This window comes from Peromyscus leucopus, chromosome 10 (assembly GCF_004664715.2).
Source record: "Peromyscus leucopus breed LL Stock chromosome 10, UCI_PerLeu_2.1, whole genome shotgun sequence".
NCBI lineage: Eukaryota > Metazoa > Chordata > Mammalia > Rodentia > Cricetidae > Peromyscus > Peromyscus leucopus.
The window spans coordinates 40,329,268-40,356,548 of NC_051071.1; the positions used below are offsets into that span (position 1 = coordinate 40,329,268).

Here is a 27,281-nt window from a genome sequence, read left to right on the forward strand (position 1 = left end):
CGTTTTCCCCTTTCCCAGTTACCCCACGTCCCCTTCAGTATACAGCTGTGCTCTCAGCCCACTCACGACACAGATCGGGGAGGGGGGGAACTCAGAATGCAAGGCCGTCCTAGGTTACATATTAAGTATGGAGCCAATCTGGGCTACATAGTAAGACTTTGTCTTCAAAATAAAACAAAGACCATTTGGAAAAAAAAAAAAAAAAAAGCAAAACAAAACCAGAGAACACTGATTTGTGTACCATCAGCTTCCGATGCTTGGCAGGAAAGCAGCTGCGTGCTCTTTGTGGTTTGCCCCGGTGGGGGAAGGGGAGGGGGAGGGGAAGGGGGAGCGAGAGCCCGCCTCCAGATTCAGCTCAGCTTCCCCAGTCTCCATTCAAGCCCCACCGTTCTCTAGCTGGACTGGAAACTGGCTCACGGGGTCTACACAGGGGGAGGAGGAGGGGAGGAGGCGCCAAGCAGAAGGTGAGCTATTTGCAATTCGTCAGAAATCCTAATGGAAATTATAGATTAACAGAGTACTCTTGTGAGCAACTAAGAAATTTAACTTCAACCGGCTTAGAGGGAAACAGTAGAGCTAATTGGCTCATGAAATCAATCCACTGGAAGACTGATGTGCGCTCAGCCTCAGGGACAGCTGGCCCCAAAGCCTTAAATGACACCAGGACATTCTCTCCTCACCTGGGGATGGGGGGGGGCATTTTTTGCCCCCTTTCCCGGGCACTGACAGCATTTGGAGAGATTTGTGGTTGTCACAACCGGAGGGGGAGGAGGCTCTTGCCCTCAAGCGCACAGGAGCCAAAGACAAGGCTCCACCCCATAGGCTCCTGCATTTGAACATTTGGTCTGCGGTGGTTGGTGGTGTTTGGGGAGGTTGAGGAGCTGTGCCCTTCTTGGAGGAAGTACATCGCTGGGGGATGGGTGTGTGTGTGTGATTTCATAGCCACACTCAGCTTCCAGTTTACTCTCTCTGCTTCCGGTTTGTGGTTGAGATGGTAATTTCTCAGTTTCCTGCTCTGGTTGCAATACGGTTTTCAGCCCCACTTTCCTGCCACGGTGGGCCCTTCCTTATCCCTCTGGACTCATAAGCCCACACAAACTCTTCGTTCTATAGTTGTCTTGGTCATGGTGTTTTATGACAGTGACAGAAAAGTAACTAACACACTGTCCTGTGTGACATAGGACAGCCTCCCTGAACCTCACCTCAAACGTCAGTAGTTATGGTGAAAGACTTAGGCTGTTGTAGCATCATAATGCCACAGAATGGGAAGTATGATGAACAACATTCCAGATTTGGGAAGGGTTCCATCTGGCGGGAGCCTCCTTGCTTCTTGTGATATTATCCAATGGTAGAAGATATCCTATGACTGTAGAACGAGAGAGAGAGAGAGAGAGAGAGAGAGAGAGAGAGAGAGAGAGAGAGAACAAACCCATCTTTTAAAAAACATTTCTTTATTTTATTTTATGTGTATTGGTGTTTAACCTACATGTATGTCTGTGTGAGGGAGTCAGATTCCTTAGAATTGGAGTTAGAGTTTTGAGCTGCCATGTGGGTGCTGGGAATTGAACCTGGGTCCTCTGGAAGAACAGTCAGTGCTCTTAACCACTGAGCTATCTCTCCAGCCAACCCCCTCAAAAAAAAAAAAAAAAAAAAAAAAAAAAAAAAAAAAAAAAAAAAAAAAAAAAAAACAACCAAAAAACCACTTTTTTTTCTTTTTTAATGAGGCACTCACTCTTTTTAATAATGACATTAAGTGTGGTTGGTGTCTTTCAAGTTCCCACCTCCTAACATAACCATTTGGTGATAAAGTTCCCAGCCTATGAACTTTGGGGAACACATTCTAATCAAAGCTTTTTCCTTGTGGTTGGACAAATGGCTGCTGGCAGCTTTCAGATTCAAACCCAACAGCTTTGGTAATCATCTCCCCCCATAACCCTCCTTGGACTTGCTCACTCGAATGCCAATGCTAAAACTTCCAGGGAAGTTCTTGATGACTGAGGTTGGTCCAGGACCCACTTTTTGTTTTTCTTTTTTTTTTGAGACAAGGTTTCTCTGTAGTTTTAGTGCCTGTCCTGGATCTCACTCTGTAGACCAGGCTGGCCTTGAACTCACAGAGATCTGCCTGGCTCTGCCTCCCCGAGTGCTGGGATTAAAGGCGTGCCTCACCACCTCCCAGCCCAGGAATTTCAGAAGATCACGGAAGGCTCTTTTCCAGAATGCCAATGGCTGGAGTAGGGGGAAGCGTTGTCTGACAATGGTAAAGGACAGGTGGACACAGATTGGAGTAAGGCTACAAATAGAACTGCATGGCTGGTGTTTGAGAAACCACGCTTTCTTTGTGTGTGTGTGATATATACACACATGTGTCCACACCGGAACATGTACAGAGACTAAAGAAAGGACATCAGGTATTCTGGCCTGTTAGTTTCTGCCTTACGCTGTTTAGACAGGATCTTTCAATGGACCTGGAGGTAGGCTGTTGGCCAGCAAGTCCCGGCAATCCTCCTGCCTCTGCTTCCCTTCCTCCTCCTCCAGTACCAGAGTTATAGGGAAGCATGTGGCCATATCTGTCTTTTTTAGTGGGCACTGGGAATTTGAACTCAGGTCCGTGCTTGTGAAGCAACAAGTACTCTTACCCACTGAACCATATTTCCAGTCAGCAAGAAAGACAATTGTAGCTGGAATTTTCTCCAGTCCTGCCTGGGCCCACAGACACTCAGACCCAAATAAACACACAGATGCTGTGGGATGGTCTGTATGTTAAATCTGTTGCTCTGATTGGTCAATAAATAAAACACTGATTGGCCAGTGGCCAGGCAGGAAGAAGTATAGGTGGGACAAGGAAGAGAATAATTCTGGGAAGTGGAAGGCTGAGTCAGAGAAACTGCCAGCCGCCACCATGACAAGCCGCATGTGAAGACACTGGTAAGCCACAAGCCACGTGGCAAGGTATAGATTTATGGAAATGATTAATTTAAGCTATAAGAACAGTTAGCAAGAAGCCTGCCACGGCCATACAGTTTGTAAGCAATATAAGTCTCTGTGTTTACTTGGTTGGGTCTGAGCGAGCTGCGGGACTGGTGGGTGACAGAGATTTGTCCTAACTGTGGGCAAGGCAGGAAAACTCTAGCTACACAGAGGCTTATATTAATTAAAACTGCATGGCCTAATGACTCAGGCTTCTTGCTAGTTAGATCTTACATCTTAAATTAACTCATTTCTATAAATCTATACCTTGCCGTGTGGCTCATGGCTTACCAGTACCTTTACATCTTGCTTCTCATGGTGGTGGCTGGCAGTGTCTCCTGACTCAGCCTTCCTGTTCCCAGCATTCTCCTCTTTCTTTGTCCCGCTTATACTTCCTGCCTGGCTACTGGCCAATCAGCACTTTATTTATTAACCAATCAGAGCAACACATTCACAGCATACAGAGCGATATCCATAGCAGACAATGTTTTTTAAAAATGAGGATACAGAAAAGTGAAGAAAGACAAGTGGTCATTACTAGAGCAAAAATTGGGATCATATTAATCCACTAAACGACTGCACAGGCCAAGCCAGCATTCTGTGCCCAAGACCCTTTTTATCCCACTCTGCTCATGGAGGCCATTCCTTGGGGACTCATTCTCCGTTCGGAATCAATGGGTGGTAAGTGGCTATTTAGATAAACTAATTATTGCTAATGTTTAGCTAGCTAATGAGTTATTCCTTCTAGCTGACATAATGCCCAACCCCATTATAACTACATATCCCTTAGAAGGGCTTTAGAGCAAGAAACTGTAGAACTCACTGCCAAAGGGGAACTTGGGAGGAAGGTATTTTTGGTTTGGAGGCTCAGGTCATTCAAGCAAGCAGCAAGTCATGCTATAGCTGAGTTAGTTATATTTATGGTGGGCATTTTCGGAAGTCTATGCTCTGGAACACAGAGTTCCTGAGGTGGTAGCGTTGCTGAAAATAAAGCTTTTAGGCTTTGTTTGGGAAGCACTAGCTTGAGTGACATCTAGCCAGTTTGTTTACCAGAAGACTCGGAGCCTTGAACAGAATGGGTGTGTGGCTCTCCAAAAAAGGATATTCAACACATGGCATTTCTGAGCCCATGGGGCAAAGGGGCCTCCTCATTGAGGGGCATTTTGCCCAGGGTGGAAGCCCTGCATTATGTCCTGTCCATTGTCTACATTACTGCTAAAGGTGACACCCACATCAGAGGCACAGCACTAAGCTTGTCTATTCTACTTGGAGAAGACATTAGAAAGTGCCTTTCTGGATGTACTGAGAGCAACCTTCGGCCCCTTTTAAACCAGCCTTGGGTCTTCCTCTGTCTAATGCCCAAGCATTCATTCGCTGGGCACCAACCTTGGAGAAAGGGTTAGCTAAGCTTAGCGGTCCCTAAAGGAGATCAGAATGAGGATTATCAGGAGCTATGCCTTCCCATTGTCCTCCAAAGCGCTTCTATATTGATTCTTTAAATCAAAGCCTAGATAATCTTTATAAAAGAGTGGGGCTGGAGAGATGGCTCAGTGGTTAACAGCTCTCTCTGAGGACTTGAGCTCAGTTCCCAGCACCCACATCAGGCAGCTCACAACTATCTGTAACTCCAGCTCCAGAGGATCCAACTGTCTTCTACACTTCCATGGGCACCCGAGCATGCTAGTGCACAGAGACACTTAAACATGTAATTAAAAAATAATAGCTGGGTGGTGGTGGCACACACCTTTAATCCCAGCACTCGGGAGGCAGAGCCAGGCGGATCTCTGTGAGTTCGAGGCCAGCCTGAACTACCAAGTGAGTTCCAGGAAAGGCACAAAGCTACACAGAGAAACACTGTCTTGAAAAACAAACAAACAAAAATTCTCCCCTCCACTCACCTCAGTCCTTCCTGCCACTTCCCCTCTCCCTCAGGTCCAATCCTCCTCAGTTTCCCTTAAAAAAAAAAAAAAAAAAGGAGCCCTCCCAGGCTTATCAACCAAACACAGCTCATCACATGCTACAATAAGACTGGGCACAAACCCTCACCCTCATCTCAAGGTTGGACGAGGCAATCCAGTAGGAGGGAAGGGTCCCAAGAGCAGGCATAAGAGTCAGAGACACCCCACCCCCACTGTTAGGAGTCCCACAAACTGCACAAATATGTATATGAAGAGGGCCTAACACAGACCCATGCAGGCTCCATCATTATTACTTTGGTCTTTATGAACCCTGCTTAATTGATTCTGTGGGCCATGTTCTTGTGGTGTCCTCAACACCTCTGGCTTTTATAATCTTTCTCCCCCTCTTCTGTGGGGTTCTCCTGGTTCCACCTAGTGTTTGGATGTGGGTTTGTGCATCTGCTCCTGTCAGTTGCTAGATGAAGCCTCTCTGATGACAACTGGGCTAGGCATCGATCTATAAGTACAGCAGAATATCATTAGGAATCATTTCACTGACTCGTTCTTTCTTTCTCTTTCTTTTGCTCCTTCTTTCGTTCTTCTTTTCTTTCTTTCTTTCTTTCTTCCTTCCTTCCTTCCTTTCTTTCTTTCTTCTTCCTTCCTTCTTTCTTTTCTTCTTCTTCTTCTTCTTCTTCTTCTTCTTCTTCTTCCTCTTCCTCTTCCTCTTCCTCTTCCTCTTCCTCTCCTCTTCCTCTTCTTTTGCCATTAGTGTTTGGTTCTATCCTGTGTCTGTGGGCTGTCCAGCCTCTGATTCCTGCCAACCAGGCAGTGACAGGTGTGGGCCTCAAGTTGGACCAGACATTGGTTAGATACTCCCACAACTCTGTGCCACCATCATCCCAGCTCATCTTGCAGGCAGGACAGGTTGTAGGTCTTTTGAGGCTGGGTTGATGTCCCAGTCCCACTGCTCAGAGCCTTGCCTGATTACAGAAGATGGCCAGTTCAGGCTCTGTATCCCCCATTACTAGGAGGCTTCACTAGGGTCACTCTCACAGATTCCAGGGAGTTTCCACTGCATTAGGTTTCTACATCACCCCACAATTGTCCTCCAATTCCAGTCATCACTCTCAATACTTTCTCCTTCCTGTTCCCATCCCCATCTGCCCCAAGTCCACTCACAAAATCTATTCTATTTCCCCTTCCCAGGGAGATCTTCCTGGGAAGATCTTCCCTTTGAGCCCTCATTGTTCCTTAGCCTCTCTAGGTCTATGGACTAACAATATAATTCTTTAAAAAGTAGAACAGAAGGCAAATAAGATGGCTCAGTAGATAAAGGCACTTGCTGCCAACCCTGATGATCTGAGTTCAATTCCCAGGATCCACATGGTAGAAAGAGAAAGCTAACACTCGAAAGTCCTCTGACTTCCACATACATGCCACCCACATACATGACATGGGTATGTGCACGTGCAGACACACACAGTGTTCACCTCAAAGGAAGTAAGAGACGATTCATTCTAGAGTCAAATATGAGTGACCATGGCCTGGGAACATGGATTCAGGTTGCCTCAAATACTCTCTCCCAGTGTGGTAGCTGGGCAAAGGACTGCCCTTGCCTCATCTGCTGACAGTATGCACGCTGTCCTTTCTGGACAAGCAGAACACGAGGAAAAGCGACTGCTGAAACTTGCCAACACAAGGTAAGACAGTCTTTCAAAATTCCTGTTTCTGAAAATGGTCTGTCAGATATTCTAAGCCTGTAGCCAAAATGGATGCCCCTAACGGTGCTGAGAAACATTAGGTGACTGTCCAGGCTGCCAGCTGTCTCTGTCAATTCTTGAAATTTTTGGAAGCTGCTTGCTTGCACTTCCTGTTTTCTCAGGTAACATTATTTTCCTTCTCAGGTCTTTGACAGGGTTGAAGACTAGATAGTTACAGTTATAATCTTCTTGTGCTTTAGCTACGAACATTTTAGGTACTAAAGTTAGATTCTTCAGGATAGGACAGCTATTCGAGTAATCTCTGTAACTTGCCATTTACCTATGGGCTGGACATTTCTGAACATTTAGTATGTGTTTCTTGTTTGATATTCTTCTTCTTGGTTGTCTTTCTATTTTGTCCATGTTATCATTGTCCCCCTCTCCTGGACAATACTTGACAATCGTTCCAATTGTATATAGTTTTGTATTAGGCTAGAACTTTCTTATTTAGACAAAAAGGGGAGATATAGTGGGTACCTGTTCCACCTATGACATTGAAGGACCAGCCCGTAGGGTGTAGCCTCGGGGCTAGCTTAAGCAGAGCAGCAGGTATGCCTGGCTCTCTCTCTCCCTCATGGGTTTGGATGCCGTGAAGTGACTCAGGTGGTAGGAACAGTGAGGGACAGGACCTCAACCTTTCAGGACTCTGTGACAATTTGCCTATTCTGCTTAGTGAGTTGTTTTCTCCAATTTATGTTCTAATAAACTCCAAATAACCCTTAAGCAGACTCCCTTGGATTTCTCACTATATCTGATATAGAAACATAATGCAGTGGAAACTCCCTGGAATCTGTGAGAGTGACCCTAGTGAAGCCTCCTAGTAATGGGGGATACAGAGCCTGTACTGGCCACCTTCTGTAATCAGGCAAGGCTCCGAGCAGTGGGACTGGGATATCAACCCAGCCTCAAAAGACCTACAACCTGTCCTGCCTGCAAGATGAGCTGGGATGATGGTGGCACAGAGTTGTGGGAGTATCTGACCAATGTCTGGTCCAACTTGAGGCCCACACCTGTCACTGCCTGGTTGGCAGGAATCAGAGGCTGGACAGCCCACAGACACAGGATAGAACCAAACACTACTGGCAAAAGAAGAAGAAGAGGAAAAGGAAGAAGAAGAGGAGAGAAGGAGGAGGAGGAGGAGGAGGAGGAGGAGGAGGAGAAGAAGAAGAGAAAAAGAAAGAAAAGAAGAAAGAAAGAAGGAACAAAAGAAAGAGAAAGAAAGAAAGAGTCAGTGAAATGATTCCTAATGATATTCTGCTGTACTTATAGATCAATGCCTAGCCCAGTTGTCATCAGAGAGGCTTCATCCAGCAACTGAGGGGGATGCTCCTACCACCTGAGTCAGTCCATACCATCCAAACCCACAAGGGAGAGAGAGAGCCAGCCATATGTGCCCCTCAGTTTAAGCTAGACCCAAGGCCACACCCTAGGGGCTGGTACTTCAAGGTGTAGGTGGAAGAGGTACCCACTACAGTGGGTGTGTACACGTGCATATACACATAGACACACACAGCGTTCACCTCAAAGGAAGTAAGAGATGGCTCATTCTGGAGTCAAATATGAGTGATCGTGGCCTGGGAACATGCATTCAGGTTGCCTCAAATACTCTCTCCCAGTGTGGTAATAGTTTCTTGAAGTTTTCTTTAGTGGCAGAATAAAAAAAAAAGTCATAAAGCAGGCACTTTTTAAAAGGATTTACTTATTTTTGTATTTTATGTACATGGGTGCTTTGTGTGCACACTGCACATTAGGAGAGAGCATCAGATCCCATTACAAACAGTTGTGAGCTGCCATGTGGGTGTTGGGAATTGAACTCAGGACCTCTGGAAGAACAGCCAGTGCTCTAAACCTCTAAGCCATATCTCCAACCACTCAAAGCATTTTTAAAGTGGGGTAAAGCCGGGTGGTGGTGGTTCACGCCTGTAATCTCAGCACTCAGAAGGCAGAGGCAGGCAGGTTTCTGTGAGTTCGAGGCCAGCCTGGTCTACAGAGCTAGTCCAGGACAGGCTCCAAAGCTACAGAGAAACCCTGTCTCGAAAAATCTAAAAAAAAAAAAAAAAAAAAAAAGTAAATAAAATAAAAAATAAAGTGGGGGAAATATCAGGGAGATGGATACAGCAAAGTAGGAAACTTCTGCTATAAGCCTCAGATGTTTCCAGTGACATTCTTAGCTCTGGATTTGGTGGAAACTAATGGTCTGTCAGCATGTTCCAAAAATCAGCGGTTATTAGGTCAGGCACAAATTTGAGGTAATAATTGGGCTATTAAAAGAGATAAAAATATTCTAGTGCTCCACAATCACAGGTCTACTCAGTCAACAGCCTTGTGGAATCTTTAGTACCTGCTTAATTATTTTCCTTAGAATTTCAATTCACAGTTACCTCCACTGGTCAAGCATCACATCCGATGCAAGTGGAGGCCAAATACTGACCTATGTCCCATGGTGCTAAGAACGTTCAACTCTAGGATCTGATAAAGATGAGGTTGAGGGGGCAGGAAGCCAGTCTTCAGGAGAGAAATAGTTGGCAAAGTCATTAAGGGAGAAATCCCTGCCTCACTTTAAATGATCAGCCATCATGATCTGGGTTTTCCCTCTGCCCTGTTTATCTGAACTGACATTTACATGTGACATTTAAATATACAGGAACATTAGGAAACAATCAAGAAGACAGTGTGGCCTACAGAAGAAAAGACAGCAGCTGAAGGAAAACAGATATTTTCACCCAACAGCAATTAGATTGTTTAACTGGACTATGTTTCCCATGTCTGTAGAGTTTTGTGCTTTATCCATGTTTTATTTACATTTGTATAACTTAAAACCATTAAACTACCTTCTAATTTCAATTTTCAATCTAGGAAAGATTGTTCTTCAATAGCTAATGACTGTGAACGTCATTTAGGACTGATAATTTCATTTGTCCTGTTGTTTGAGAATTGTACTCGATTTGAATTTGGGGAAATAGATGGCAGAAATCAGATAACACTACTGTGCCACTTTAAACCCCATCTGACAAGAACGTCTTTTCCTTGGTACTGGACATTACCTCAGTTAATAGCACTGACTGTTCTTCCAGAGGACCAGGGTTCGATTCCCAGTACCCACAAGGTGGCTCACAATCATCTGCAACTCCAATTCCAGGGGATCCACGTGGTGTTCTGGCCTCCTTAAGCACTAGCCATGCAAGTGGCACACAGACATACATTCAGGAGAAATAGTCATGCACACAAAATAAAAATAAATTGCTGGGTGACAGGGTGGCACACACCTTTAATCCCAGCATTCGGGAAGCAGAAGCAAGCAGATCTCTGTGAGTTTGAGGCCAGCCTGGTCTACAGAGAGAGCCCCAGGACAGCCAGAGCTACACAGAGAAACCCTGTCTCCAAAAACAAAAAATAAATTAATAAATAAACAATTGAATATCTTTTAAAAAAAGGAATCATAATTGGGGGAAATCAGGATTCGATAAGTTTTTGTGGGCATAGCCAAATCTCATTTTTATTTTATATTTAGAAAGGGAAGCAGGACCCCAGAAAGTTACTTTGTAAGACTGTCCATTTACTTTTTATTGACAAAATGTAAATATTGTTTAATTTTTCTTAATCCTAGTCAATCATACCCTAGCACACCTTAAATACTCCTTAAAATGTAAATAAACCTTTATCTACTTGGTGCATGTTTGAGGGTGGGAGCATATGGAGAGGTCAGAGAGCAGCTTGCAAGACTTGGTTCTCTCTTTCCACTGTGTGGGTCCCTAGATTGAACTCAGGTCGGCAACCAGTACCTTTACCCACTGAATACTATTTAGTCAAGGAACATATTTATGTATGTATGTATGTATGTATGTATGTATGTATCTATCTATCTATCTATCCATCCATTCATTTATTCATTCATTCATTTTTCTGTTTATTTATTTATTCAATCATTTATTCATTCATTTGTCTGTTTATTTATTTATTTAGACAGGGTCTCACTGTGAGACTCTGGCTGGCCTAGACTTCCAGCTGTTAATCCCACTAGTCAAGGATAAAACCATCACCACAGTTTTGAGCCAAATTTGAAGCAAGCTTTAATTACGTACTGGCCAGGAGGATGGCTTCTGGCCAGGACCATCCTGTGGTTCCTGGGAAATGGTCACGAGTCACATTTTGTAGGGGCTTAAAAAGGCAAACCCACAATTCACTGCGTTTCCCATCAGGTCCAATCAAGAGCAAGTATACGTCCTCATGTATTTCCTGCCTATGTACCTCCACTTACATCCAATCAGGGCAAGTTAACATCCTGATGTATTTCTTGCCTATGTACCTCCACCTATCTCCAATCAAGGGCAAGTTTACATTCTGATGTATTTCCTGCTTATGTGCCTCCCGCCTACATGGTGGTCAAGCACGTCAAGCGCAGCTGGGTCAGACAAACTTGTTTAGGGGAGTGAAAACATGTGGCTTGCCCAAGCACAGATAGTTCCTGAAATGCTGGAGGCTGTTATTTATGGGATATAACAAGCCATATGTCACTCTCCTAAACAAGTTTGTTTGACCCAACTACACTGGATGTGCTTGATTACTATGTAGGCAGGAGTGCACTGGAGTCTTGCCTGCATGTATGAAAGTGTGGGACCCTGGGAACTAAAGTTACAGACTGTTGTGAGCTGCCATGTGGGTGCTGGGACTTGAACCCAGGTCCTCTGGAAGAGCAGCCAGTGCTGTTTGTCTGCAGAGCCATCTCTCCAGCTCCTCTTAAATTAGTCATTCTGAGAATTTTAATTTTAGTGTACAACAAAATATGAAACAAAGTGGCTTTATGCTTTGCTATTCTGTTATTTTCATGAATTTCAAGGGCAGAGTGAGTTTTGCCCCATGCTGTTTTAGACTCAAAATGATACATAAAAAACAATTATCCTGAACACACATAACACAATTACATTAACTCAGAGTGTGCTTGCATCTCAGTTAAAACAAAAATGTGAACTTTACATCTCTGTATGTTTTTTGATGTAAGAGAGACCCAGCAAAAGTATGAAGATTAAATGAAACTTTTTGTGCAGATTTAGGTTACTACATTTCCCTGTTTAAGAGCTAATCGGGGCTGGAGAAAAGGCTCAGTGGTGGAGAGAACTTGCTTCTCCTTCACGATCCCGACATCTTATCCCGTAGCTCACAAATACCTGTAACTGCAGCTCCGAGGGATCCGACGCCCTCTTCTGGCATCTGTGGGCACCTGCACACATGCTCCCATGCACACACATACAAATAATTAATAAAAATAAATATTTCAAAAAGCACTCATCAGCAGAGGCAGATGCCCTCACAAATGGAAGCTTTGAAATATATGAAATATTCATATAGGATCTCTCCTCTCTTTAGATTTTGTTCTAAAACAGACCACAGTGATCTTTTCCTCTGATACAGGATTTTGTTCTGCTTAGAGATACAGACGGAAGAGGGAGGGGCAAGGTCAGACAGGGAAGATGCTGGGAGGGGATTGAGTCTGGAATTTATCTCTAGTTTTGACGCAACCTCTAGGATTTTCTTATTAATTTTTAACATCTCTTTTAATTTAGAGATGGTTTCTAAAACACTATTTTTTCATAAATTAGCAAGTTCATCCTTTATTTTCTTGAGCTGCTTTAACACTCCAACTATAGTAGGCTGCCCACTCTTGAGTTTTATTTCCACTGCCTGGAACTGGCTTGGCATGAATTTTTTGTTTGTTTGTTTTCTTTCTTTCTTTTTCTTTTTCCCGGAGCTGAGTACTCCCAGGGCCTGGCACTTGCTAGGCAAGCGCTCTACCACTGAGCTAAATCCCCAAGCCCGAATTTGTTGTTTTTTTTTTTTTTTTTTGAACTAAATGTTCCCCAACTGAGAGGGACATGTAAAGCTAAATTATTTCTGTCCATTTTTCTAGATACTTGCGAGTTGAATGAACATAATCACCAAAGATAAAACCAGCTGGAGTAGCAAATGGCCGTTTCCCCAAACATCTCCTTTCTTCCTTGCAGCTCTGTTTCCCATGTTCTCCTGAACATCGCAGGCTTCTGTATGCTAGGTAGAAGATGTGCATTCCAGAGCAGCTTCATGTGCTGTATCCTGTGTCCTCATACCCGCCATGTCTCAGGGTTGTCCTGCACACTGACAGGCATGGGGGGGGGTGATACTCAAGACCCTGGGTGATCAACCTGTATGTGTGTGTCTTCCCAGCTGAGCCAGTAAGGTTCCTTCCCACCTAGGAATGAGGTTTATTTCACTGGAACCCTAGATTATGCATTCTGGGGTGTTTTCCTTGATAGCTGCATACTTCGGGGCTAGAGAAGTCGAGTAGCTCTAACCTTTGACATCACCATTATAATCAGGGGAGTGTATTTACTGCTTTCCTGTTGCTTTGATGAAACACCATGACCATGAGCAACTTAAGGAAGAGAGCCTGTTTTGGCTTATGATTCCAGAGTGCTAGATGTCCTAATGGTAGGGAAGGCCATTAAGCACTGAAAACACTCCCTGGTCATAATGATGTTAACAAAGATAAAAGGCAAATTATTTCCTCCAGCCCAGCACTATGCAACTGTCGGGGAAAACACCCCAGAATGCATGGTTTAGGGATCTAGTGAAATAAGCCTCATTTCTAGGTTGGAAGGAACTTGGATGGTTCAGCTGGGAACACACACAGCCAGTGGTATAGTAACAGAACTGAGGAAAGGCCTAAATCCAGAGCCTCTTCAAATACATTGGTGGAGGACATCAGGTAGGCAGGGAAACCTCTGCTGTAGACCTCAGATATTACCTGATGACATGCTTAGTCAGTGGAAGTGAGTGGTCTGTTAGAACATTCCAAAAGGATAGTCAAAAGGGTGTTAGGTCAGACACAGAGTTGGGTAATGAATGGATTAAGGCAGCTAAAGGCAGCCCAAGATAATTAGGTTGCGGGCCTGCCACATTACAGTTCTCAACAATCACAAAAGTTCAACCTTGGTCTGGGAATGACATTTCACAACATAGTAAGTACCAGACAAAGCAAACAATTGTTTTAAAATTCACCCAAAGCAAAAATGACAAGGAACCAGTAGCTTCATGCAAAGGGTTGCCCGGGACGGTGGGATTTTGTTTTAGAGTTAAGGTGAACAAAATTACTCTTGAAAGACTTGGTCACCTCTGAGGTTCAGTGCTCAAAGTGTCACGAGGTCAGCTCTGTGCTGCCTGTGGCCAGACACGTAGTGCATTTTCTTAATGAGTGATTGATGGGGGAAGGCCCAGCCATTTGGGATGGGGCCACCCCTAGGGTGGTGGTCTCAAGTGCCATAAGAAAGCAGGCTGAACAAACCATGTGGAGCAAGCCAGTAAGCAGCACCCCTCCTTGGCTTCTCTTCAGCTCCTGCCTCCAGGTTCCTGCCTTGAGTTCCTGCTCTGACTTCCCTGGATGATGGACTGCAAGCTGCAAGACGATGTAAACTCTTCCTTCCCAGTTTGGCTTTGGTCATGATGGTGTTTTATCACAGCAACAGAAGCCCTAAGACAAACCTTCCAGGAGCACAAAAAGACAGAGGTCAGTAATGAGTGATGCCTGTGCTCTCCAAAACGTGCATTTCCAGAGAAGTGAGATCCAGAACTAAAGACTACAGCTGCTGCCCTCAGGCACCAGACAGGGAAGGGCTTTAGCCTGGGCGTGGTTCCTGGAGGAGCCTGGCTGTGACTCCCTGAGGGCAGGCTGGAGGCGGCTTTGTGCTGTCTTGACCTGGTTATTTACTTTCCCTTCTTGCTCTCTCTCTAACCTGTACTCCACCCACCCCCAGCCTGCGTGGCAGGCAGAATAAGCCTGTAGGGGGAAAAACCACAAAGTCAGAATGAGTAGACTTATCGACCCTTGTCACTGCCACAGATCTGAGTACCTTTTCCTCAGTCTCTGTTTATCATATGTAAAAGGGTAGCACTGTGAGAAGATACGTAGAGTACCTGTGATGTACTGTGATGGCTAATCAAAAGAGTGCACATCAAACCCAGACTACCACACCTGGCTTTAAAATTTTTTAATGTCTGTTTATTTATTTATTTCTTCATTCATGGGGGTGGGGCAAACCATGATGCACATGGGGAGGTCAGAGGACAGCTTGCAAAGTTGATTCTCTCACCACATAGGTTCTAGGTATCAAACCCTGGTCGCCAGGTTTAATGTCACATACTTTCTTCATCTTGCTGGGCCCCAAAATGTCTTTTAGTAGTATCTATTAATTACATATAATAACTGTTTTATTATGACATTTTCATACATGTCCTCAATGTACTTTGATTCTCTTCACCCCTTGTGAAGCTGTCTTGTGCCCTGCCCTCTCTAATTGACAACCCCCGACTCCACGTTCCTTCCCCCAGTGACCTGCCTTCCTTTCTTCTGTTTCGAATTCATTTAACAAATACTTATCAAGGGATGGCTCTGTTGCACACATATAATTCCAGGTGCTGGGCGTAGAGCTGAAAACAAATCAACACAAATCATGGGTTTATGTTCTCAGGAGCTTGCTTCCTAGGGGGATGGAGGCTGTGAAGGAGAGGATGCCAGGCCTCTCCTCCACTGCACCATACTCCCCTGCCTGCATCCCTTTGTCAGATCCTGGTCCTGCCATGGCTTGCCTGTATCTAACTTCTAGGGCCACCTTCTTGACGGAAAGATTCGTCCTTCTGGTTGATTGGTGAATACCCTGGGTGGCTCCAGACAGGATGTAAACAGCTGGCTCCCTCCCCTAGTGGGTGCCGTATGCTTTTCCTAGGTGCCTTTGGCCTTCTCCAAGCTGGTTGTATTTCCTGCCTGGTTCTCTCAGAGTCTCTTCCTTTGGTGCAAACCACAGGTCCCAATTTAACACCACACTGATGGTAATCAGTGTGCTGCTGATGCCCTCTTCCAGATCATTAATGAAGATGTTGAAGGAAAGTACATCCCATCCCGTGACAGCACTAGAGACCTCCCCACAGCTCCACACTGCCCTTTGCTGTTTCATTCCCCTTTGTTTACCTGGCCAGCTCAGCCTCTTGCTCTTTTGCAACAGGCAGAAATCTTGGTATTTCTTCTGCTGCAGAGCCTCGCTGAAGGGCGGGGACTTGAAAGCCTAGCAGATTGTAAATGCGTCCTTTTGAGCCCAAATTAAATATGGATTATGAATAGAGCATTGTCAGTAAAAACTCCCGCTGCTCTCCCTCCTCTCAGATGCCTTTGTTTTCTCCTGACTTTCCCCAGCTGTTCTGCCTTTCTGGGAGCAGAGAAGGTTGGGTGTTTGTGTACTGGGTGCAGGGGTGTTGTTTGGATCAGTTCTGTTGTAACTGAGGTTCTTCTCTATCGTGTGAAAGCCCAGGTGAATGGATTGGGTAGCAACCCAGCCTTCCTGTCTTCCCTGAATCCAGACCCTTTTCAATATAACCTCAGTGTCTTCCACTTGGACTCTGTGACTTTCTTTGCTGAATGGCATTAGAGAAGACATAATGTAAGCCTACACTTGGGGACAATCTCTCTTGTCCCTGCTTGTGTGCACGTACCTCAACCACTTCTATGAGAATATGCCTAGGACAGCTTGCCTTGAAGATGGACATACAGAGCACAGCCCTGTTGCTCCAGGTGTCCGGTCAGGACCATTCTGAGTCTTCTGACAAGCGGATGACGTCCAGATATGAACCAGACCAGTCCATAGCAGCAGAACCTCCAAGCCAAGCATCAAATGCAGGGGCAGTTAAGTATTACAGAAGGTCTTGTTTAGCCAGCCCAGCAGTGGCGCTTCATGCCTTTAATCCCAGCACTCCGGAGGCAGAGGCAGGTGGATCTCTGTGTGTTTGGAGGCCAGCCTGATCTACAGAGCAAGTTCCAGGACAGCCAGGGCTACACGGAGAGACCCTGTCTCAAAAGACAAAAACAAACCAACAAAACTGCAAAAACAAAACAGAAGGTCCTGTTTGTTACACAGCCTTAGTTTGTGGACTAGCACATATCTGGAGTCTGGGGGACTAAGAATCCATTGGTTTTGCAAAGGTTCACATACAGTGGGTTCCTGACACACTGCGTTATAAAAAAGGAAAGAGGGCTGGAGGGGTAGCACAGTGGGAGGGTGTTAGTTTTATGCGGCTGTGCAATGTCATTCGTTAAGCTGTGCTGTTGACCGTGAGAGAAAAGCCTCGAGGTATGAGAAAACCCACTATAAGAGTTTATTAGGAGAAGGAACAGAGGGGAATGTGCTTTAGGCCTATGGAAGGTTGTGCATGGAGAGAGAGGAAGGAGGAGAAGAAAGTGGGGAGGAGTCTGTGACCCGCTTTTTATGGATTCCCCCCACACTTGCTCACAAAGCTACGCCATGCATGCGCATAGATTGCGTGGTCACACTTCACGCAAATTATACGATCACGCAGCACATGGATTACGTAGGATATGAGGCCCTGGGATGACTAATCATTTTGCCAGCACATGCACGGTCATGTAGCAACAGAGGGTGCTTGCTTAGCACATAGGAGGCTTTGAGTTAAATCTGTAGCTGTACATGAATGCACACACACACACACACACACACACAGAGAGAGAGAGAGAGAGAGAGAGAGAGAGAGAGAGAGAGAGAGAGAGAGAGAGAGGGAGAAAACGTCTTCTAAGTAGAGATTCAGAAATCTAAAAGTGGGAAAACAGTCCCCACTTCAGATTGGTTAAAAATGTAGCTCAGTGATATAGTATGTGCTTAGCATGTGTGAGCCCCATCTCTAGTAACACACAGAGAAAGGGGTGGAGGGGGGCGTGATTTTTGAAAATAGAAGCTTGTTACTAGAATCTGGCTTCAGGCTTTAAAAGCCAAAAGAATAAGCTGGGTACAGTGGCACAGGACTTTAATGCCAGCACTCAGGATGCAGAGAGAGGCAGGTGAATATCAGCGAGTTAGAAGCCAGCCTGGTCTATACAGTGAGTTCCAGAGTTCTAAAATAGCCAGGGCTATGTAGTAAGACCCTATCTTAAAGAAAAAAAAATCAAAGAATAAAGAGTATGTGTTTTCTGCTCAAGATTGTTGAAGCATTTACTGAGCATTTTCTGTGTGTAGAATCCTTAAGAATTCTGACCAATGCAACAAGCTGTAAGGGTCAGGGTGAGAAGGGCCTCCACGGAGAACAGTAGAAATGCATGCCACACACACAAACACCTTTTCCCAATGACAGCAGCAAAGAGAAAGGAAGACTGTTCTAGTTTGCTGGGATAAACACTGTATACAATAGCAATTTGGGGAAGAAAGGGTTCATTTCATCTTACACTTCCAGGTCACCAGCCATCACTGCGGGAAGTCAAGGTAGGAACTGAAGCAGAGACCATGCAGGAGTGCTGCTGACTGCCTCGCTCCTTTTGGTGCATGCTCAGCAGGCTTTCCTATATAGCCCAGATGTGCCTGCCTTGGGATAATGCTGCCTATAGTGTGTGGGGGCTCCCTACGCCAACTAGCGATTAAGAAGATGCTCCATGAACATGCTCATAAAGCCAATCTGATCTAGGCAGTTCCTCCATGGAGATTCCCTCTTCCCAGGTGACCCTAGTTTGTGTCAAGGTGGCGATAAACGCCACCCAGTACACTGTCCGAAGAACATAGCCATTGACCTCCCTTGTTCCATGTCCAGGCAATGGTTCCCTGCATCCTTTCTAACCATGCATCTTCCGAGATGGCTCTGCTTGCAACTGAAAAATGCTCATCTGGTTTGGGCCAACCTGTAGCGTGTGGCCTTACAATGAGGGCAAAGCCTGGGAAGGATTGTTGATGCTCTTTAGCTGGAGTTGAAGCATGAGCTTCTGCAGTGCAGAGGAAGCAGCCACTAATTGCTCCCTGGGGCTTCTCTTAGCCCCCCCCCCCCCAGGCTTCCTCTTCCTGGCTGACACCCACCCCAAGGACCGCATTGCTCCAAGTGTGGCTCACCTGGGGACTTGTTAGATTTGCAAGCTCCGGGACCCCCACCCCACATGGATGGCTCTGAAGTTGACGCTTTTTCCCAGGACCCCAGAGAATTCAGACACACACTCAGCTTCCCCAAGAACTGATCTTCAGGTGCTCAAAGCTCTTACAAAGGGAAAGTCACTTATGCAGGGGACAATAGCCACCTTGAAGGGCTGAGCTCCAGAGAGCTAAGCATATTTGAGGGAATCTTTAAATCCCCAGGGCCCAGTACTGTGCCTGGGTGTAGGAGGAACTCAAAATAAAGTTTGTCAAATGGCACAAGCAAATGCCAGTGAACAGCCAGGCCCACCTGGGTCACTGTCCTAGCTAGAGAGACCTTCGTTTTTCCCAAGAGTCCCTGCGGCAGAGATTACCTTGAGCATGTAAATTAAGAGAGGCAAACCTTGCCAGGGACTCTGCCCAGCTCTGCACATTCCAGAGCTTCCGGTTTGCACACTGATGTCAAGCTCCACATGAAATGCATCTGAATAAGCAACTTCGCCCCGCATCCTGCATAAATTTGAATGTCTATGTTGGAGCCAAATTAAGGCTTTACTCAGAAATGTGCTGAGCCCTTTGTGGTGCTTCCTGAAGTACCTAGTGGGTGGGAAGGGTGGGAGTGGGGGATATGGGGCTAGGAGGAACAAGGTAAGAAAATAGAGAGTGACCCTGAGCAGAGAGGGATCCAGAAGAAGAAAGGGGAAAGGGCTGGTGCTTCTGAGATCTGCATTCTGCCTTCTGCTTTCTGGTGGGACCTGAAGTTTTTCTTCCATCTCTTGGTATCATTGATATTAAATGCCCAGGCTTCCAAGGCCTGCGTTGACTTGAGTGATATACCACAGCCAACGGTGGCTGCTTCCCAACACTTCCTCTTGCCCAGTTTGGGTAAAGAATGCTCACACCTTCCATGACTACTGAGATTTTACAAATGATGCATTTTGCTGCACACTTCAGGCCTTTGAACCACCCTGGATACTGCATGCTGTGTTGAAATGGTAGTCAGGGATAAAAGGGGGGTTGCGAGGGGTGGGATTCTGACCTTCCATAAACCACTAATTTCACCGTAGCAAGGAGAGGCCAGCTCTTGGAATTTCAGTGACCTGTCTTGAAGTACGGCAGGAGACTGTCAGTGCCAATCACAGGGAAGAACAGAACAATGGAGCAGTGGGAAGATGCTCTTACTATTCACCCAGCCCACGACAACACAGCCAGCATGGTCAAGGATGTTTTTAGAAGAATCATTTTAAATTTATTTGTGGATACATTCATACATGTATATAATGCATTTTTAAAAATCATACTCACTCCCAGTTCCCTTCTCTTACACTCTTCCCACTCCCTCGGGTCCCCTTCTTTTTTCCAATGAGGTCCCTTTCTACCTTCAAGTCTGATGACAGCCCCTGAAGAAAAATAACTTCCTCTCCCTTAATTGCCAATAGTTCCTCAAGCAAGGGGTAGAACCTCATGTGCCCTCCAACATCCTGCTGGAAGTGTGGATGGACGGAGCCTATGCAAGTTTTATGCAGGTAATCATGGCTGTCGTGGGTTTATGAGTGCAATGGCCATGCCGTGTCCAGAAGATGGCAGTTCACATCACTCCTCATCTCTGGATTTCTTGGGGGATGAGAGCAGGGTCTCATGTGGTCCAGGCTGGCATGGCACTCACTATGTAATTCAGGCTGGCTTCAAACTCCTGATTCTCTGCCTCAGCTTCCTGAGTGCTGAACCCATGTTCATTACTATCCCCAGCTTTCAAAGTCATTTTAAAAAGGTGGATCAGTGACTTTCAATCACTTCTTTGGACACAATGTAAACTGACCCAGTCTAGATGTGAGCAGAAGCTAGAGACAAAGACGGGAGCAGATTAGCTGGGAGCAGGGGGCCTCAGAGGCTCATTCTGACCTAAAAGGTCTCTACTGCAAGAGAGATACCCAAAAGCATACTTCAGTGCTATGTGGAGCTCAGGTGAGAACAGCAGCAGGTATGGTGCACACTGGCAGAGAAAATGGGCCCAGACACTTGTGGGGATCATGGACGGGTGACACTTCTGACTTGGGAGAATCTGTGTAAGTAGAGATAATTTAGTTGGAATTCTTCAACCTTTCCAACTCTCTTCTTTCCTTAGCCTTGGAAGCAATAAGGAAGTACTCAACCCCCTAGACCAGTGGTTCTCAACCTTCCTGATGCTGTGACCCTTTAATATAGTTCCTCAAGTTGTGATGACCCCCAGCGATAAAATTATTTTCGTTGCTACTTCATTACTACAATTTTGCTACTTATGAACCATTATGTAAATATCTGTGTTTTCAATGGCTTTGGGCAACCCCCAAAAGGGGCATGACTCACAGGTTGAGAATCACTGCCCTAGACCAACTTGAAGTAGTGTTGTCATGGAGGCTCAATTCTGATCTTTAAGACGTGAGTGGAAGACCCTGGAGAGACTTTTTCTCACATACACAAGGGCAGAGTCTTGCTAGGAGAGATTTTGTCTTTTGTCCTTCTCACCTTCACTTCTTGCTTGAAGCACAATCGTTTAGCTGCATGTGCAGCAGCCATCTTGAGATCATGAGGAGCAAATGCCACATGCTGAAGACAACAGAGAAGTCCAGATCTGCCATGGCTTTGCTCAGCCTCAGCCCAGGTCTTCTACCCTCTGACACGTGGCTCCAAGAGAAAGCTTAACCTCTGACTTTAAACGCCGTGGGCAGGTTTTTGCCATCCCCACAGTCATACACTGCCCCCTAGCTCTGGCCACTGGCCACTGTAGGAATGCTGTCCATATGTCACCAGATTTTCTGTTTTCAAAGGGCTTGGGAGCACAACAGACTTCTCAGAGGCAATAGACACCCCCTCCACTCTTCCAGTCGCCCTTCCTCATCCCTATCCACCAACACCAACTCCTCGCCTGTCTACTTCCTCCCCCACCCAACCCCGTCTTTCATCTCGGCACACCACATCCTGCTCTCTGTACACACCTGGTCTTCCTGACTGGAGGCGTTTCAGCTGGCCTCTGGGGCATTATCAGTGTTCTGGAATTGCCTGAGAGTCAGTGCTTTTGGAAATGGGCCACAGCCGAAGACATGGAACACAGGGGATAAACACCCAGCTGCCTGGCTGGCAGTGAGTGAGCTCTGCTGGAGAGTTCTGCACACCTGGCTCTCTAGGCATCCCCTGCAGGGCTACAGCCCAGTTGCCATCAACGCCATCAATGGTCACCTGGTAGTTGATAATGCCCCAGGTTGACTGGCTTCCCTTGCCTCACTCCACTTCCCTCTGGAGCGTTCTGTGGTCACACATGGACACCTGTATCTTTGCTCGGTGTTTGATTCTGGATGAACTCTAAGAAAAATATGAGTGTTGTATCTCTATATTTATTCCCTTGCTTCCACCTATCTATATCATCTATGTACTTATTTGTCATCAATCTATCATTTGCCATATATCTCTATCTAAATCTCTATATTGTGTATGCTTATGTGTATATATACTATATATAGATGTATGTCCATGTAGGCTATATATGAACATATGTGTATAGATTGATGAATTTTACATAAATACTTACTTACATACTTTATACCTTGCTTTCCCCCTTGTGCATCTTGGTGAGCTCTCATCTGTAAACTGAGTTATCTTTTACTGTCAGGATTGCATTTCTTTTTATAAGAATATGGACACTTTTCAGTTTTCCGTGTTTGTCAGTGTTGGGGAGGCACTGGGTGCAGGTACACACACACATAGTGTATCATCCCTGTGCAAATCCAGATGTTCAGAATCATTCCTGATTAAATGTGATGGACAAACAGTGTTTCCTGCTCCTCAAAGGTGAAGTTTCCATAGAAGACCCAACAGTGAGATATCAAGGGACATTTCCTTTGCTCAGTTCTCCCACGGTTTAATAGTGGAAGTTTGTTGTGAGGGTTTGCTGGGCGTCTGACAGAGGGCTACCGATTGCCTTACATCCCTCGCCCTTCACTACAATCCTATAATGAAGACGATTGTGGGTTTGAAGGAGAATGGTCCACATAGGCTCATATACTTGAATACTCAGTTGATAGGACTGTTTGGGAAAGATTAGGAGATGTGGCTTTATTCGAGGAGGTGTGTCATTGGGGAACAGGCTTTGAGGTTTTAAAAAACCGATGTCATTCCCAGTTAGCTTTCTCTGCTAGTGATTTCTAAGGCAGCCAGAGCTACATAGTGAGACACTGTCTGGAAAAAAAAACAAAACAAAACAAAACAGCAACAACAACAACAAAAAAACCTTAAAACTAAAACTTAAATTTTTAAGGAAGATTTAAAAAATGCATAAACAAAGTTTTATTCCAGAAATTCTCAATAGGCATTTAAAACTGTTGCTGGATCCACATCATGCCTCATTATCATGACTAGTGGGGGTGTGGGGTGTGGTGGAGTGTTGTGTCCTTGGTAGGACGATTATACAAAAATCTGTACTGACCCTGATACTCATATGCAGAAATGCAGTCTGTCTAATTTGATGCACACCATCTGGCAGCTAGAGAAGAAAAGGAAGAAGGAGAAGAAACAACAGCCATGTAGTAGGAATGTCATTTCTAAGCTAAGTTATGCAGTCACTTTGCTTCATGTAATCTGAGCCAAATTTAAACATGCCAACATCCCAGCCTGCTGATTTTTCAAGTGCTATAGGGTACATCTGGTAGATGCTTATTGAATGTTCAATGGCAGTGACGTAAACATATTTACTAAAATACAGTTTATTGAAAATGCAGCATACTGTGCATCCTAGTTTGCATTCACACGAATTGGGGGCTTTCTGAAATATGTGGATTTAGATGTAAAAGAACATGGCTGTGTCTTTACAAGTTCTAAGGGTTATAATTACGATGCTTTCAAGTCACCTCTCGTTAAGTACAAGGAATCAGTCCCAGGTTATTTTTAAAAGTACATCAACAGAATTTAAAGATTTATTTTTATATTTTTATTTTTGTGTATATGTCTATGAGAGTAGTATGCTGTGTTGTGCGAGTACCAGTCAAGCTCAGAAGGTGTCAGATCCTTTGTAGGTGGAGGGATACGTGGTTTTTTGAGCCACCTGTGTGTGTGCTAGGAATAGAGCTCAGGTCTTCTGCAAGAGCAGCAAGTGCTCTTAACCACTGGGCCATCTCTCTAGGTCCCCTCCACCAAGGCAAGTTTTTGATGTAAGAAGAGAAAGGAACTCTAGAACCCCAGGCTCCAGTAGGAGGCAAACAAGGGGGAGAAGCTGCACACTGAACTACCCAGGCTCTAGAACACTAAGAAACAAGCATCCTTCCTCCTCCACCCTGCTGTGACAGAGGCGAGGTGGATAGCACGGCTGTAATTAACAGTTAACCTAGTGTCGCTTTTCTTTCTCCCATAAGTTTGCTCCGAGAGTATGGCTAAGGCCCGTTGGGAAAGGCTTTTAAAACTCAAGTCTGTAGGAAAGGACAGCATTAACTGCTTTTCTCATTGCTGTCACCAAAAACCTGACAGAATCAACTTACGGAAGGAAGTTTTGTTCTTGGATCATGGCTGAGGGCACAGTCCATCATGGTGGAGAAGGCACGGTAGAGGGAGTGTAAGGTGGTTGCTCACATGGTGTCTGCAGTGTGGAGACAGAGGGACAAATGCCGGTCCTCACTTGCTTTCTCCTTCTTGTTGGTCTGGGACTCTAGACCATGGTAGGATGGTACTGCTCACATTTAGATGGATCTTCCAACCCCAGTTAACTTCACTAGAGACTCCTTCACTGACAGGATCGGATCTTTCTCCTAGGGGATTCTACAGCCTATCAGGTTGACAATAGCAACCATCATGGGAAGGGAGCAGAAGTGAGCAGAGAGAAAAGGTGAGCTGTGATGCAGTCTCCATGGAGCTCCAGCCAACTCTATGGTGTGTTTGGAAGCTAGGACATCCCTGCCGCACTGCACCAAACTGAGATAAGGGGATGGAGCACAAATACTCCATACTAACAGTCATCGGATGCCAGGAGTCCCAGGCCAGGCAGTTCTCTTCAGCTCAGGTGGTTGCTAAACTGGGTTGATCCTGATGGGCTGGCTACAGGCAGCACACTTAGAAGCCAGAGGCTCTTCCATGCTTCAGGGCAGCTTGGAAAGCACACCCTAGTGTTAATCAAGCAGTAGAGTGACTGGAGCACAGTCTTGGTGAATGTTGTATGGATAGACCCTTTTCAGAACCATGGGACAGACCTGTAAGGACAGAAGAGGTGGTGACTTTTCTGACGTGATTTAGCGATGAGAGATCCCTTTACTCGTGATAAAAATAGAGCTCCATTCACCTGTCTCAACAATACCTGAAATTTCCCAATGTTCCTTGCCAACGAAGGTGCTCCTAAACATAGATTATATCTCAGTCGTGCAGGACTGAGATACTGCTCTTGGCTTGATGATGAATATTGCTAGTCACATTTCTTTTTTGCTTGGGCACTGGTAGAATTAGCTAAATTTGCCAGCTCTTCCATAATGCAGAGGTCTTTTGGCTTTCCAAACTATGTTCTGCGCTAGGCATGGTAGCTATAATCCCAGCACTTGGGAGACTGAAGCAGGATGATCATAAATTCAAGGCCAGCTTGGGATACACAGTGAAAGCCTGTATCAACAAACAATGACTAAAACAAAAACAAGCCATTGCCTCTTCCCTATCAGGTCCCCAAGTAACATCCCATTCCCACGCATCCTTGCCCTGTCGATATATCTTAACACTTATTGATGTCTTCCTGTTTCAATTCTACATTTCAAGTTACCCCCTTGTATTTGTGGGGCCAGACCAAGAATGAACACATGCATAATATATGTTTATTATCTTCTCTGAACACTTGGTGTTTTGGGACCCAATCTCACTGACAGTGTCTCTCTTGTACTATGACATCAAAGGTGATGGATGAGACCCTCAGGATTACCCTGGGATTTTTGACAGTGCGTCTTTACCTTAGAACTATTATATCAGATTTCAACAAATCTCCAGTACTCACAGCTTCAGACTCTAGAGAGAATTCTTAATGCTCACAGCAAATAGTTGTATGGGCTTTCATGTAATGCAACCTTATGTTTTGGATTTAGTTATATATTAAATATAAGTTTGAAAAGTACCAATGTCATCTTTAAAAATATATCTATTTTCAGTCGGATTTTAGTGTTTGGGCTTAAAAAAAAACATAGTATAGCATTCGGAGTCTTTGGAGCAAATAACACCTGTTCTCATCCCTCACTCTTCCAGGGTAGATCTTGCTGACTTCTGTAGGGTTCCCAAGTAACCCTGATGCTATGATTTAGATGTGGTTTGCCCTCAGCAAAAGGTGGTAGAACCATCAAGAAATAGGGCTTTCTGAAAAGTAATGAGGTTGCACAGTCCACCCTCACGTGTGAATAAATGCTGTCTTTTCAAAGTGGGTAATACAAGGCCAACCCAAATGCTTGGCCTCTTTGCACATAGACACAGCTCCTTTCCTGGCTGTGGATCTTGTGGTGCATCCAGGGAGCCCTCTCCAGGACGCCAGCACCATAATACTATGGTACCCTATAGCTGCTAGTACCATTAGTGAAAGAGAACTTGTCATACGAAAGTTATTCAACCTTGGGAGATTTTGTCATAGCATCCCAAAACAGATTCAAACACTTACTTCAGAATGGCATCCTGCTATTAACAGATCAGTAATCGGCAGAAGAGATTATTGCGGCCTGAATATGATCTGTTGCTGCAGCAAGAGTGGGCACACCCCTCTAGATTGAAAACTAGGCAAAACCAGCTTACCTGGATGCAAATCCCATTGCTCCATTATTCATGGGTCAGACATTCCTTTATGGAAGAACTTCACCCTGGAGATGTGGGGTGTAAGAGTCCAGGGTGGATTCATGCTCAGAAAAAAAAAAAAAAAAAAAAAAAAAGGAAGGGAGGGAGGGAGGGGAGGAAGAAAGGAAGGAAGGAAGGAAGAAAAGGACATCTCAGATTGTTCTGTCTCTTCATCTCTAGCATCTCTCTAAATTGGCCCAAGGCTTCTCCCTCCCCTGCATTGATTGCTACTGTAGACTGGCCCACTTCTGAACAGTGGTATTTCAGAGCCCTTGGAAAGCAGGCTAAGTCGACATCAGTCTCAGCCCTTGATCAGGTGCTCAGCAAGAAAGCAGGCTGACCCAGAGCTCTCATGTGTATCAGCTCCCTAACAGCAAAGACTAGACATGGGCTGGAGAAAACCAAGTTGGTTTTCCTCTTGTTCGGGATGTAAGAGGTCTTGGAGCCTGAGAGATTTATTTGCTTCAAACATAGCCACTGAGCATTTACTGTACAAAAACAGCACCGGAGACCATCCTTTCTGTTACAGATCTTACTGACCTCTTCAGTTCATCATTTATATACTTATTTATTTATTTTTACTCCTGATAAGAGACAAGTTAGAATTCTGCTGTGCTGTGACAGGAGCTTCACGCCCCCCCCCCCCCCAGGAACCTTTCTAGGACATCTTGAATCTTATCTTACAGTGTATCCTACCACTGCAGACTGTGTGGTCAGGCTGAAGTGAGCTGCAGATGGATGTCTTACCAGCCACGGGATCTCTGGTAAGTCACTAGACTGTCCAAACTTCAGTCATCTCATATGTAAAAATGAGGATCCTATTTGTTGAAGGTTAGAAATCACCATTTTCGTAAGTCAAAATGGTCAGAGAGTGATGATTTCATGGACTTTAACCTTTCACAAGAGAGAATTGTCATGAGGATTAA

The 27,281-nt window shown here is 45.1% G+C and overlaps 1 long non-coding RNA gene across 1 annotated transcript; it reads left to right on the top strand.

The window, feature by feature from the left end:
* Positions 1–360: 360 nt before the first annotated feature.
* Positions 361–27,269, top strand: LOC119088646. Its single transcript, XR_005092333.1, has 3 exons — positions 361–464; positions 13,989–14,162; positions 27,042–27,269. It is a non-coding gene; the product is annotated as an uncharacterized LOC119088646 (long non-coding RNA).
* The last annotated feature ends 12 nt before the right edge of the window (positions 27,270–27,281 follow it).